The sequence below is a fragment of the Lontra canadensis genome, unplaced genomic scaffold, assembly GCF_010015895.1.
Source record: "Lontra canadensis isolate GAN:19392208 unplaced genomic scaffold, GSC_riverotter_1.0 scaffold8, whole genome shotgun sequence".
In the NCBI taxonomy this organism is placed as follows: domain Eukaryota; kingdom Metazoa; phylum Chordata; class Mammalia; order Carnivora; family Mustelidae; genus Lontra; species Lontra canadensis.
The window spans coordinates 34,362,654-34,379,075 of NW_022631002.1; positions in this window are offsets into that span (position 1 = coordinate 34,362,654).

Sequence of the window (16,422 nt, forward strand, 5' to 3'; positions counted from 1 at the left end):
TGGAGGTAGACAAGGAAGGCAGGGCATGTGCAAAGCTATGAGTAGGTTCTAGAGTCATTTGGGTTAGGGTTTGGGGACCTATAAAGATCAGCATGGCTTGGGCATAGGGTGTGGAGGGCCCATTGTGTCAAGCTAATAAATTCAGATTTTATTCTGTAAGCAATGGGAAATTAATGTAATGGAGGTTTTCAAGTAGGAAATGACAAAATTAGATTTTCTTATTCCTAAAATGTTTAGTGGAATTGTGAAGGAAGGATATGAATGCAGGGGAACTTCCAGAAAAGGGATGAGACAGAGACTTGAAAAAATTTTATTATTAAATATTCAAAATAGAGAGAAAAACAGAGAATGTAATGAACATCTTGTCCATATCAGAGTCAATAAACCTTAACCTTTGGGGATATTTGTTTCGGGTCTTCTAAAAAATAAGAAAAAACTTAGACACACTGTTTGAGCCTCGCTCATATCTCTCTCATCAATATGGCCCTTCCCTCTTACTAAACATCCCCTCAGGTGAATGGCCTGTGCTAGGAGACTGGTAACAATTCAGAGTGAAAATGTAAGGGGTGGTTTAAAGCAATGGCAACTAGAAAGAAGTTGAGAGAAATGGATTCAAGCAGCTTCTATATTGTATACCTGAAACTAATAAACACTATATGTTCACTATACTGGAATTAAAATAAAATAGAATAATGAAAAAAAATTCAAAGAAGCTTTCTGCTGTATAATTGACAAAATGTGAGGTAAATAGCTTAAATGAAGGCAAGGAGAGTTGTGTTAGCCCTTTCAAGCTCCTATAACAGAATACTGCAGGCTAGTGGCTTATAAATAACAGAATTTCTTTCTTGCAGTTCCAAAGACTGGAAGCCCAGGATGGCTGTGTCACCAGATTTGGTGCTTGGTAAGGGTCCACTTTCTGGTTCATAAAAAAAGCCTTCTCAACGTGTCCTAAAATAGTGGAGAGGGCTAGGAATCTCTGTGGGGTCTCTTTCATAAGGTCCTAATCCCATTCACGAGGCCTCCACCCTTATGGTTTAAAAACTTTCCAAAGGCCTTACCTCCTAATACCATCATCTGTGGGAGTTAGGATTTCAACATATGAATTTGGGGATGTGGGGGACACACATATTTAGACTGTGGCAAGGAGGAAAGGGTAATTTCCAAATTTTTAGCTTGGATTACAATTTAGCCTGCGATACCATTAATGAAAGATGAAAACAGATGTGACAAATCAGATTTGGAAAAAACAATAAAGAGTTCAACTTAGGGTAGTTCTGGAACCCCAAAAAGAAGTCTGGGCCAAAACAATGTTTCTGGGGTCCACATGGAAATGATGTTCTGAACTTTGGTCATCTGTACCCTCTGCCTTCTTGTTTCCAATATTTTTCTTTATTTCAAACAATATATAAATGCAGCTTCAGAGAGAATTGATTGCCAGAATTGGAATTACGGAATTAGAAGATAAGGAAAAGGAGCATTTGGCATCCAGGATTTGAATCTACTTATGTGCAGGAATTCCTCTTATAGCTAACTCTTGCCAGAATCAGCTATTATCATTTTGACAAACATTTACTAATCTGATAGGCAAAGAATGGTTCTCTTACTGTTGTTTAAATTTGCATGTCTTTGATTATACTGGAAGTTGCACATTTTTCCATGTGTTTGTTTACTGCTTTGCATTTCTTATTTTGTGAATCATCTGTTCATGTCCTTAGCCCATTTATCTAGTTCAGTTTAAGTGTTTTCATAATCAGTTTTAGGAGTTCTTTATATAACAAAGCTATTAACCCAATGTCGTATGGCTTGCAAATATTTTTTCTCAGTGTGTTTGCCTTTTCATTTGAGTTGTGGGTTTCATTTTTGTTTTATATACATATATTCTTTCATACTTATTCTTTTGTTTAAGATCTTTCTGCACTCAACTTCTGAGCATGATATGTAAGACCCTTAGGCGTTTGGCTCCTTCCACTTGTCCCTTGATAATTCATCCCACAAAAATGCAAAGTTAGATGTCCTCAATGACTTCTCCCTGTGTAAATGCAAAAAGCTCTCTCATATGACCAGAACACATATAACCAGAACACCCTTCTCATCCTTCAGAAGCTAGCTCCAACATCACCTCTAAGGCAGTGTCATGAGGGGGTGGGTGCATGGACTCTGGAATGAGAAGTCCTGTGCAGGATTCCTAGCTCTATAACTTCCTTACCTGTTAAGTGAGAATAAAGTAGTTGTTCCTCAAAGTATTAAACATGGAGTTACTGTATGACCCAGAAATTCCACTCCTAGGCATAAATCCAAGAGAATTAAAAACTCACTTTAAAAATAAACTTGTACATGAACGTTCATAGCAGCATTATTCACAATAGCCAAAAAGTGGAAACAACACTGATGCCCATCAACCAATATATGGATAACCAAAATGTGGTATATCAACAAAGTGGAATATTATTCATGCATAAAAAGAACCAAAGCACAGATATATGCTACAAAATGGATGATCCTTAAAAACATTATGCTAAGTGAAAGAAGTCAGACATTAAAAGCCACATATTATTCGACGCACTTATATGAAATGTCAGAATATGCAATTTCATAGAGAGAGGAAACAGACATTACTGTTTGCCAGGGGATGATGGTAGGTGGAATGGGGAGCAACAGAGTTTGTTTTGGGAGCATAAAAATGTTTAGAACTTGATAGTGGTGGTTGTTGTACAATAAGTTTGGAAACTTCCTTTATGTCTATCCCTCAAGACATATGTTGGCAGTCATCCCCCAAGCATATGTATCACTAATATTCATCTAAAGGGTCTCATGCCTGAGATTTTATTAGGCAGTAATAAATGACCTTTTCCCAACAATAGCTAGTCCCTCGAGGTCCTAGAAACCTTGCTTCCAAATTCCTCAGAGACTTATGCTATCCCTAAACCTCTCCCAACTTGAAAACATATAATGAGCCACCCTTTATGATCACAATGCAACTCTTTCTGCCCATAGGTCCTGTCCTTGTGCTTTAATAAAAATCACCTCTTTGCCCCCCAAAAATGCTTAAAATAGTGAATTTCATATTATACAAAATTCACCTCCATAAAAAAGAAGAGTATCTATACCATAGTGAGAACTACGCGTATCTGGAGCACTGGGTATGGTTGGTCTCTGTTCCAAGCTAACAAGGCACTGGCACAGGGAATGAATGGCATGAAGTGAGGTTACCTCCATCTCACTAAGAAGGGACTGTTCCTCTTGAAAGACACTTTACTCTCTAACCCAACACTTACATGTATAGCAGCCCTTGCTTTACTTGTGTGGGATTCCTTATGAGAGTGGCTGTGTTATGGTCAACTACATGTCCCTGGTGCCCAAAATAAGGTCTGGAGTATACATTTATTATTGTGTAAGCTTAGAGTACCACTGGGAGTGAAGCTGGGTCTAAACCCTAGGAATATATGTGTCTAGTGAGTATGAGTCCAAAGCATCAGCTTGAATCCCAGAATTATCACTTTGTAATTTCACCTTTTATTACAGGAAGAAACCAAGACCTGAAATGTTGTATAATATATTCACACAGGCCACATGGGGAATGAAAAGAGAAGATGGATTCAAGCCACCTTTCTAAGGACTAACACCACCCCCCCAAAACACACACACACACACACACACACACCACTCAGCATCAATGGGACCATGACTCCTACAACGGATTGAATGATGTCTCTGCAAAATTCATGTATTGAAGCCGTAACCCGTAATGTGACTGTATTTGGAGAGAGGGCCTTTAAAGAGGTCATTAAGAGGTCATTAAATAAGGTCATAGATGGGCCTTAATCCAATATAATTCATGTCTTTATAAGAAGAGGAAGAGACACTGAATGTTGCTCACAGAGAATAGGCCAAGTGAGGACACGGTGAGAAGATGGCCATCTGCAAGCCACGGAAGAGGCCTCAGGAGAAATCCACTTGCTAACACCCTGATCTTGGACTTACAGCCTCCAGGATTGTGAGAAATAAAATGTGTGATGTTTAAGCCACCCAGTCTGTAGCATTTGTTATGGCAGTCCAAGCAGGCAAATATGGTCACCCAGAAGCTGTTGGATGACTGCTCAGAAGTATGAATCATTGAACACTGCATCAGAAACTAATGAAGTGATTGGAGAGGAGGGACAAGATGGCAGAGAAGTAGGAGACCCTATTTCAACTGGTCCCCTAAAGTGAGATAATTATCTACCAGAACACTCTGAACACCCATGGAATCAGCCTGAGATGTACGATTATACACTTCTGGATCCTTATCCACTGGAGAGGTAAAGCAGAGTAGGAATGATTGGACTGATATCAGAGGATAAATAGAACAGGGAGGGAGCCACCAGAAGTGACCCATTGGAAAGTAATACCCCAATATGAAAGTGCCCTTTTGTTGGGGACGAGCATTAACTTAGAGTCTGGTTAAAAGCACTCAAAAAGACCAAAAGATCTTAAGGGGCAACTGGTGGAATCAGGCAGTCATGGGCACAGGCCTAAGCCCATGGTCCCAGGATGACCACGGCGGGTGACCACCTGTGCCAGAGAGAGTGCGGTGGAGCCCACAGGGTTGCACAGCTGTCATCATGGCTTGGCTGGGCAAACTCCTGCCCCCACATGAGGGAGTCTGGTGACAGCACCAGCCTGTGCTCCCTAGAACTTTTGTGACTGTGCGACTGGGGTCTGACACACTCCCTACCTGTGCCTGAGAAAGCTCCGTCCTGACACTAGCCAGTGGTCTCTAGGACTGGTGGAGGGTCTGGTCTTTCCCATACCAGGTCTGAAGGAATTCAGTGTGATCTCTGGTTATAATCCCACAGTGACAACCTGAGGTCTGGACCTCAGACAGCAGTCCCGGCAAAGGCGGCCACCAAAAACGGGCTCCCTGGGCCAATATCGCTTGCGGGTTTAGTGGCACCAGGGTGCAGAGACAAGTGGGAGCTTCGGGCATCCCCTGAGACAGTGGCTGTGGATGTGATCTGCCTGTGGGAGATTGCATGGCTCAGGAGAGTTTGCAGAGGGGGAGTCTGTGTGTTCTGGACCACCCAGAGGGGAGCAGACTAAGGCTTCTCTCTGAGATGGAGGTCTGGGTGCAATTTGCTTTCCACTAAACTTCTTAAAAGCCACAAAAAGCCACCAGAGGGGGAAAAGAAAAACAAAAAACAAAAAACCTCCAGAAACAAAACCCTGAAAAACCGGTTTTGACAGAGCCCAGCCGCTTAATAGGAGGCAGGAGGACTCAACCCAAGCAAGACTGCCTGAAAGACAATGTAGCAGGCCCCTCCCCTAGAAGGCAAGCCAAAAGAACAAGGGGACAATAACCACAGGGCCCCCATAAAACCGTAAAACACCAACATCAGGGGAAAACAATATATGAAGCTCCCAGTATTGCCCTAAAACCTATATATTTCATAGATACAACTTTTTTTAATTAGTTATCTTGATTCTTATTCTTTTTATTTTATTTAACCTACTTACCATTACAACTAGAGGTTTAGTACAACATATTCCAAAATAACCTTTTAACTTGAACTTTTTTCATACATACACCTGTGTTTTTTTTTCTTTTCTATTTTTTTAGTATATATATATATAGATATAAGCTTCAAGGTAATCCTCTTTCCCTAATCAGCACTACCCCTATATATAAACCAGTTTTAATGTCCCTTTATCTCTGGAAAGTTGAGTCTGTTAACAAAGATATCAAGATACACCCAGAAAGAATCAAACTAAACTTCTTGGCCCACATCGAGGATTCATAACCACCCTCCCATCTTTTTCTTCTGTCAGTGTTTCTGTGTATTTGTTTTTGTTCAGGTATTATATAAATCTTATCCTTGGGGTTCATTTTGGCGGGGTTCTCTTCTTTTTTTTCTCTTGTCATTTACTTTTGTCGGTCTTTTTGTTTGTATACCTTATAAATCTTACTTTTGGGGCTCATTCTGACTGAGTCTTCTCTTTTCTCTCTCTCTCTTCATCTTTTTTCTTTCTTTTTGATGGTGACTTCCGATTGTTCCAAAGTGTTCCAGGTTACACCTTGTCTGGATCGTGTTTGATATATTCAGCTATACATCCCCTCAAACACCTCTCACCAAAATGACTAGAAGGAGGAACACCCAACAGAGGAAAAGTACAGAGACTGTGCCCTCTACAACAGAGCTATTGGATATGGACATAAACAGTATGTTGGAAAGGAAATTCAGGGTAACAATTATCCAGGTAATGGCTAGGTTGGAGAAAAACATTAGTGACAACATGGAATTGCTAAAAGCAGAAGTGAAAGCTGCCTATAAAGAAGTTAAAAATGCTGTCAATGAGATCCAATCTAATCTAAATACCCTAACAGCTAGGGTAACTGAGGCAGAAGATAGAATTAGTGATCTAGAGGACAAACTGATAGAAAAGAAGGACCAGGAGAAGGCATGGAAGAAACAGCTTAGAAGCCATCAAAACAGAATTAGGGAAATAAATGACGCCATGAAACGTTCCAGCGTCAGAATTATTGGAATCCCAGAGGGGGAGGAAAAAGAAAGAAGAGTACAAGATATAGTTGAACAAATTCTCCATGAAAATTTTCACAGTCGGGGGAATGGAACCAGTGTTTGTGTCCTAGAGGTAGAAAGAACACCCCCTAAGATCAATGAGGCACTTGATTGTGAGACTGATGAATCATAATTTGAGACAAGAGCTTTTGAGGGCAACTAGGGGGAAGAGATTCTCTATGTATAGAGGAAGGTCCATCAGAATAACATCAGAGCTGTCCACAGAAACCTGACAAGCCAGAAAAGGCTGGCAAGACATATTCATGGCACTAAATGAGAAGAATATGCAGACAATAATACTTTATCCAGCAAGGTTGACATTCAAAATGGATGGAGAGATAAAGAGCTTCCAAGACCAGCAAAGTTTAAAAGAGTATGTGACCACCAAGCCAACACTACAAGAAATATTAAGGGGGTTCTATAAAAGAATAAAGAACCCAAGAGTGACATAGAACAGAAATTTACAGAGACAATCTGTTAAGCCTCTGCCTTCAGCTCAGGTCATGATCCCTGGGTCCTGGGATTGAGCCCCAAATCAGGCTCTCTGCTCAGCAGGGAGCCCACTTCCTCCCTCTTTCTCTGCCTGTCTCTCTGCCTACATATGATATATCTCTCTCTCTCTCCCTTTCTCTCTCTCTGTCAAATAAATAAATAAATAAATAATCTTTTAAAAAAAGGGGGGGGTGCCTGGGTGGCTCAGTGGATTAAAAAATTTACAGAAACAATCTATAGAAACAAGGACTTCACAGACAACATGATGTCAATAAAAACGCATCTTTCAATAAGTACTCTCAATATGAATGGCTCAATTGCTCCCATAAAATGGCATAGGGTTACAGATTGGATAAAAGGACAGGACCTGTCCATATGTTGTCTACAAGAGACCCATTTGGAACCTAAGGATACATCCAGACTGAAAGTGAAGGGATAGAGAACATCTTTCATGCCAATGGGCCTCAAAAGAAAGCTGGTGTAATGATTCTCATATGAGGTAAATTAGATTTTAAACTAAAGACTGTAGTCAGAGATACAGAAGGACACTACATCATTCTTAAAGGGTTTATCCACCAAGATCTAACAACTGTAATTATTTATGCCCCCAATATGGGAGCAGCCAACTACATAAGCCAAGTGTTAATCAAGATAAAGAGTCATATTGATATGAATACATTAATAGGGGATCTTAACACACCACTCTCAGTAATAGATCACCCAAGCAGAAAATCAATAAAGAAACAAGAGCATTGGATGACATATTGGACCAGATGGACTTCATAGATATATACAGAACATTCCACCCTAAAACAACAGAATATTCTTCTCGAGCACACATGGAACTTCCTCCCGAATATATCCCATACTGGGTCACAAATCAGGGCTCAACTGATACCAAAAGACTGAGATTATTCCCTGCATATTCTCAGACCACAGTGCTTTGAAACTGGAACTCAACCACAAGAAAAAGCTTGGAAGGAATTCAAACCCTTGGAAGCTAAAGACTAACCTGCTTAAGAATGTTTGGATCAACCAGGAAATCAAAGAAGAACTTAAGCAATTCATGGAAACCAATTAGAATGAAGACACTTTGGTCCAAAACCAATGAGATAGGGCAAAGGCGGTCCTAAGGGGGAAAATACATAGCCATCCAAGCCTCCCTAAAAAAATTGAAAAATCCAGAATACACCAGCTCTCTTTACACCTTAAAGAACTGGAGAATCAACAACTAATTAAGCCAACTCCACACCCAAGAAGGGAAATAATCAAGATTAGAGCAGAGGTCAGTGATATAGAAACTAGAGATACAGTAGAATAGATTAGTGAAACTATAAGGTGGTTTTTTGAAAGAATCAATAAGATTGATAAACCACTGCCCAAACTAATCCAAAAGAAAAGAAAGAGGACCCAAATTAATAAAATTATGAACAAAAGGGAAGAGATCACAACTAACACCAATGAAATAGAAACAATCATCAGAAATTATTATCAACAGTTATATGACAATAAGTTAAGCAATTTAAAAGAAATGGATGCGTTCCTGGAAACCTATAAACTTCCAAAACTGAATCAGGAAGAAACTGAAAAGACTAATATCTGGTAACAAGATTGAAGCAGTGATCAAAAACCTCCCAAAAAACAAGAGCCCAGTACCTGATGGATTCCCTGGGGAATTCTACCAAACCTTCAAAGAAGAAATAATACCTATTCTCCTGAAGCTGTTCCAAAAAATAGAAACAGAAGGAAAACTTCCAGAATCTTTCAATGAAGCCAGCATTACCCCAATCCCCAAACCAGGCAAAGACCCCATCAATAAGGAGAATTTCAGACCAATATCCCTGATGAATATGGATGCCAAAATTCTCAACAAGATCCTAGCTAATAGGATCCAACAGTACATTGAAAAGATTATCCACCATGGGATTTATTTATTTAATAAAGGTGGGATTTATCCCTGGGATGCAAGCGTGGTTCAACATTCACAAATCAATCAGTGTAATAGAACAAATCAATAAGAGAAGAGAGAAGAACCACATGGTCCTCTCTATTGATGCAGAAAAAGCATTTGACAAGATACAGCAACCATTCCTGATTAAAACGATTCAAAGTATAGGGATAGAGGGAGCATTCTTCAACTTCATAAAATCTAACTAAAAGCTACCTATGAAAAACCCACAGCGAATTATCATTCTCAATGGGGAAAAGCTGACAGCCTTTCCTTTGATATCAGGAGCCCGCCAAGGATGCCCACTCTTCACCACTGTGTTCAACATAGTATTAGAAGTCCTAGCAATAGCAATCAGATGACAAAGAGAAATAAAAGGTATTCAAATTGGCAAAGAAGAAGTCAAACTCTGTCTCTTTGTAGATGACATGATACTTTATATAGAAAACCCAAAAGATTCCACCCCCAAACTACTAGAACTCATACAGCAATTCAGTAATGTGGCAGGATACAAAATCAATGTACAGAAATCAGTTGCTTTCTTATACACTAACAATGAAAATACAGAAAAGGAAATTAGAGAATCGATTCCATTTACTATAGCACCAAGAACCATAAGATACCTGGGAGTAAACTAACCAAAGAGGTAAAGGATCTGTACTTGAGGAACTACAGAACATTCATGAAAGAAATTGAAGAAGACACAAAAAGATGGAAGACCATTCCATGCTCATGGATCAGAAGAATAAACATTGTTAAAGTGTCTATACTGCCTAGAGCAATCTATACTTTCAACACCATCCTGATCAAAATTCCACTGGCATTTTTCAACGTGCTGGAACAAACAATCCTAAAATTTGTATGGAACCAGAAGAGACCCTGAACTGCTAAGGAAATGTTGAAAAAGGAAAAACAAAACTGGAGGCATCACATTGCCTGATTTCAAGCTTAACTACAAAGCTGTGGTCACCAAGACAGCATGGTAATGGCACAAAAACAGACACATATACCAGTGGAACAAAGTAGAGAGCCTGGATATGGTCCCACAACTGTATGGTCAAAGAATCTTTGACAAAGCAGGAAAAAACATACAGTGGGGGGAAAAGACAATCTCTTCAATAAATGGTGCTAGGAAAATTAGACAGCTATGTGTAGAAGAATGAAACTCAACCATTCTCTTATACCATACACAAAGATAAACTCAAAATGGACAAAAGGCCTCAATGTGAGGCAGGAATCTATCAAAATCCTAGAGGATTTTGACAGTAACCTCTTCAACATTGGCCACAGCAACTTCTTTCAAGATACATCTCCAAAGACAAAGGAAACAAAAGCAAAAATGAACTTTTGGGGCTTCATCAAGATCAAAAGCTTTTGCACAGCAAAGGAAACAGTCAACAAAAAAGAGGCAACCCACAGAATGGGAAAAGATATTCACAAATGACAATACAGATAAAGGGCTGATATCCAGGATCTATAAAGAACTCCTCAAACTCAACATCCACAAAACAGATAATCATGTCAAAAAATGGGCAGAGGACATGAATAGACACTTCTCCAAAGAAGACATACAAATGGCTAACAGATACATGAAAAAATGTTCATCATCATTACCATGAGGGAGATTCAAACCAAAACCACATGAGATAGCACCCTTATCCCAATTAGAATGGCCAAAATTAACAAGCCAGTAAACAACAAGTGTTGGAGAGGATGTGGAGAAAGGGGAACCCTCTTACACTGTTGGTGGGAATGCAAGTAGGTGCAGCCACTTTGGAAAACAGTGTGGAGATTCCTTAAGAAATTAAAAATAGAGCTTCCCTATGACCCTTCAATTGCACTACTGGATATTTACCCCAAAGATACAGATGTAATGAAAAGAAGGGCCATCTGTACCCCAATGTTCATAGCAGCAATGGCACAGTCGCCAAACTGTGGAAAGAACCAAGATGCCCTTCAGTGGACGAATGGATAAAGAAGATATGGTCCATATATACAATGGGGGTATTATGCCTCCATCAGAAAGGATGAATCCCAATTTTTGTATCAACACGGATGGGACTGGAAGAGATTGTGCTGAGTGAAATAAGTCAAGCAGAGAGAGTTAATTGTCATATGGTTTCACTTACTTATAGAGCATAAAGAATAACATAGAGTACATTGGGAGATGAAGAGAAGTGAGTTGGGGGAAATCGGAGGGGGAGACAAACCATGAGAGACTGTGGACTCTGAGAAACAAACTGAGGAGTTTTGAGGGGAGAGGGATTGGGGGTTGGGTGAGCCTGGTGGTGGGTATTATGGAGGGCATGTATTGCATGGAGCACTGGGTGTGATGCATAAACAATGAATTTTGGAACAATGAAAAAAATTAAATTTAATTTAAAAAACTAATGATGTACTGTATGGTGACTAATATAACATTAAAAAAAAAAAAAAAAAAGGAAGTGTCCTACTCCAAGAAGGAAGAAGCCCCAAATGATGAATCAAGGTGAAAGTGAATACAAAGGAAGTGGAGTCTCCAGGTGTTCCTGTTCTCTTCCTTTCCTCTCACCTCTTGTCTTTGCCCACATCTGTGGCCTCTCTGGCTGCAGGAACATTTCTCTAGCATTTCTTAACAAAAAGACAGCTGGCTCTGTGAAGGGAGGAGTAAGATGGGACATATCTGAAGGCCACAACCAATGTTCTGGTTTGCAATTCAGAACAGCATCCTCCTCCCATCCCTAGGGTGACCTTCTCCCTGTGAATGGTTAATTAATCCTATGAATGGTTTAAGATACAGAGCACTAAATTAAACAGATCATTTTCTATTGCGAATTCTCCTACTATCTTAGTTACTTTTTATGCCTGAAATTAGTTTATTTTTAGTTAACACATTTAAAAAAAAAAAACAGAATTAAATGCAAATCCTTACAGAGCTTGTCCGACTCCTGTAATGCTTAACTACATAAAAATTTCAATGTATTATTTATATCCAGATATGCTGCAGCTGAATTTTACATGTAAATGTTCAGAATTCCAAGTTCCTTAACTGGAAAAAAAAAAAAAAAAAAAGAACGTCTTCACTGCCACTTGCTTTCTCTCATCTTTTATTAAAGAGTCTGTTAACACTTTAAAATGTGGCCCTTATACACACCAGAGACTCCAAACCACGTTAACATCTTGCTTTAATTCACAAAAGAATGAAAATCTAACATCTGAAAAATGTTCAACCTGTATATAAATACTCTAAGTGGAGAAAAATCAGCAAGAAATGTCCCAAGTCCTGAATGAGTACTCTCCTGCATTTAGGGAGACAAGGAAAGCTTGGCTTCTTTAATAGTATCTATAAACTGTGAATTTGTACCCTTTAAATCAATTATTTAAGTCCTGAGCTTGTGGTGAGACTGAGAGAGAAATCAAACAGATAGACTGAGGTTCAAAATCTTGGGGCCAATTATAATCATGGAAGCAGTGATGCCAATGGGAGGCTAACCTGCCTCGTAAAGAAACACCAGGATGCTGGGAGTGGCACACACCATGCTGCAAGGAGAGGGCAGAGTCAGGTTTTAGCAGCCAGTGAGCAGGGCTTGGTTGTGGGAGAGGAAGTCAAGAATTATTTCCCTCCCCTATCCACCACACCCATAATCTCTTCTAGGTTCCCTCCATCATCCTGTTAATGATCCAATTGCATATTACATATCGAAGAGACTGACCCTTGCTCTCACACAAAGAAAGAGAGAGGATGAAAGCCACACTGGTTTTGGAGAATGGGGTTGCTTGGGGAGAGAATGACTTTTCTAGCAATGCTTCTGACCAAGAGAAGGAAGACCCAATTCTAGGTCCCCTTTTGGCTCCAGCCATGTGACCTCATGATATCCACATGATCTCTATAATATGAGTCTGTCTTTAGTGAAATAGGTGATTCTTTGACGTTCCTTGAAATTCTGAGTTCTAGGAGTCTCTGAATTTGCATTCGAATCCTATAGCATTGCAGTAGAAAGTTGCTCAGGAGCTCCCTCCCTCTCCTCCTGACAGGTGGAGTAGGCTGCATCTCTGGGGAGAATCATCACTGTGCTGTCAGCTCCTCAGAGAACATTTCCTGGAGGAGGTGGGTTGTAGGAGCAAGTACCTAGAGAAATTTAAGAGTGAATGAAAAAACCAAGAAGTCACAGAGAAGACTCTAAAGCTCCCAGGGGCTAAAGGGGTGTGACTTTCTCCACAGAAGTAGAGAGGCTAAGAGAACAGCTGTAGAGAGCAGCCCCTGAAGGTCAGCATGCCCTACACCCAGTGCAGGGTACTCAGAGGCACATGGGTTCACACAGGGAGGGTATGTGTGTGTGTTCATTTGGGTGCACAGAGATGACACTCAGTGCAAGGGTGGGAGATTATTTCCACAGGACGGGCGAAGACTTGAATGTTTCACTACAAAAAGTGCAGGAAGAAGGGCCAAAGGGACCTTCCTGAATCATCAAAGTTCATGAGTGTGGGGGAATGAAAAGACCCTATAACTACAAACACTAATATAATAATAACAATCAGATAGTCGTTCATATTGGAGCACTTATATATAAGGAAATATACTAAGCATCTTATGTTTATTATCTCATTTGACAGCCACAAAATTCCTGAGATACAGGTATTATTATTGTGTATTTCCAATGGGAACATGGGGGCATGGATGATTTAGTAACTTGCCGACAGCAACACAGTTGGGAAATTCCCAGACAGAGGTTTGATCCCAGAGGATCAAAGAGAACTTGAGTTTTAATCCTTATAAAGATTCCTTAAGCTTATTATCATTGTTACCACCTGCTGAGTTCCTCCTAATAATACAATGTGTGGGTGTCTGTCTTAAGAAACCATAAGGTGGGAGTTAGGGAAATACTGCGTTCAGGCATCCAGTTCTGGGGAAAAGGGGCAGGAGAAATGGCTGCACTGTCTAGAAGCTGTGTTCATAGCCTCTTTTTCTCAGAATAAGCCTTCAGTAAAAGGCAGTGAAACTGTTTACTACTTAGCTAATTTGGGGGTTGGATCAGTCTTGGTCTTCTTTGAACTGAATGTTTATGTGCCCCCAAAATTCTTATGGGGAAACCCTAACTTTCTCCATCGTATGATGGTATTAGGTGGTGTGGTATTTGGAGATAATTAGGTTTAGATTAGATCATGAGAATGGAGCCCCCAGGATGGGGCTAGCACCCTTAGAAGAAGAGAAAGAGACAACAGAGCTCTTTCTCTCCACATGCACATAAAGAAAAGATCATGTGAGCACACAAGTAGACAGCCATCTGCAAGCCAGGAAGAGAGCTCTCACCAAGAACTGAATCTGCCAGTGCCTTGACCTTGGACTTCCCAGCCTCCAGAACTGTGAGAAATAAATGTCTGTTGTTTAAGCCACCCTGTCTGTGGTATTTTGTTATGGCAGCCCAAGCTGACTAAGACAGGGTTCTTGGCTGTGAGCAACAAAAACAGAGGGAATCTGCTGAGGATTTCAGGACACTTGTAGAATCTGTGGAACAGTGGACTTAGGAAGGGCAGGAAACAAGAGGGTTACACAATGCTAGGAGATGGGCATCAGGAAGCACAGAATTTTCTCACATCTGAACTACCTGCGTGGGACACCAGTCATCCTTTCTGTGTGTCATCTGCTCTGAGTCTTAGGACTCCCAAGACGTCATGTTCCATTGGCCAAGCCCAGCAAACCACGGTGGGGAAAGAAAAGCTCTGTCATCTGGAACAGACCTCCCCCTAAGGCAACAAATGTTGGAGAGAAGAAACTCCTCAGAGGAATCTGGATGCTGCTGAGCAGAGAGACTAATTCTAGGCAGGCAGAAGAAAGAACACATACCTAGATGTGAAATATGAATGAACCTGAGCTAGGAAAGTCTGCGGCGAAAGTGAGCACAATCCTCCCTTGTCCATCCCACCAGGGAAGTGCTGCCCTCCCACTTCCAGATCCCAGAGACTCTGAGTCCACTGGAAATCCCACCATCTAGGGACACCATTGTCTGTCGAGGGGGCAGAAGTCTGGAGGGAATGGAAATGAGGGCTAGGGAGACTAGTCTAAAGGAAGCAGCAAGTAGGAGAGAAGAAACACCAAGGAAATTTAACCAAGATGGAGTGAATAAACCTATTCCAGGGAAACAGGGAAGTAAAAAGAAATCACAAAATTATCCATTAAAGCAAGTCCTTTGAGCTGAATCAGGCATTGGGCCTGGAACCCAATGGCATCAATAAAGAGAAGCAAGCAGCCCTCACCCCTCCCTCCTGAAGAGCCTCAGGAAGAGAAAATCCCATCTTCCTCTCTTTGCATACCACTTTACCCTGCCTGTGTAAGCGACTGATGTTTTTCTAAAGCCCATTACATTTGTTTTCACTTCCACTTGACCTCCCTTTGCATATTTTTTTTTCTTTCTCTCCCCAAGGCTATTGAATTTAGAAGGCAGGGTGGGAAGTTTATACACAGAGACCAAGGATAACTGAAGTTGAATAGGGACAGAGGGCATGGATAGTGGGTACGATAAAGGAACTGCAAGTCTACAGACCTGGCCTCTCTTCCCAGCAATGCCACTGGCATATCTCCCCATCTTGGGCACTAGGCTGCATCTAGACGTACATTTCTTAAAAAACAGAAAAAGGTGCCACTTCTCCCAGGTACCTGCAGCCTATGGACAGCTTGGATCTCTGGCATAGGTTATATTTCAGCTCTTTTTACCCCTCTGCTAAGTTCCTTATACAGTGAAAAAAAAACATGCACAATTGGATGTAGCAACCCTATTCATTCAAATCATGTAACTTCTGTGCCTCTGTTTCCCTACCTGCAAAAGGGGAAGAAGACCAGCTGCCCTGCTTGAATTGTAGATATGTATTCTTTTACCTTTTTGTGTGTGTGAAATGTAACATACAAACTGAAAAGTGGATGAAATAAATATGCAATGCCCCAGGGTCATTTCAGGAGAAAATGAAATAATGCCAGGGAAGAGATCTGGAGAGTTAAAAGTGCTAATTTAACTGTTTATTGAGTCAGAGCCAAGGATTTTCACACCTTCAGAGGGGGAGTCTAGATTGAGTGTCTGCTTCCCATTCTTAATCAAGTTCCTTCTGAACTCTCCTAGGGGACTCCTATGACGACTGAGTTAGGCCTCAGTGGGGGTTCAGGGCTGATGAGATCAAGAAGGGTTGTCAAGGGGGAAGATTGGTAGTGGTTAGGGGACTGTCCTTCCTTCTCCCAGCCTCAGTTGCTGTTTTGTGGTGCTGGGTTTGTGAGGAGATGTTGCAGGTGTTGGGCGGCAGCATAGCCTCCTCTCTTCCTCCCTCCACAACCAAGTATGACTCACTGTGGGATGGGGAGCCTGAGTCACTCGCCCACTCACACACCCAGCAACTCTCAGCATCACAGATAAGAACTCAGAGGACAGAGGTCCCCGGGTGGCTCAGTTGGTTGAAGAA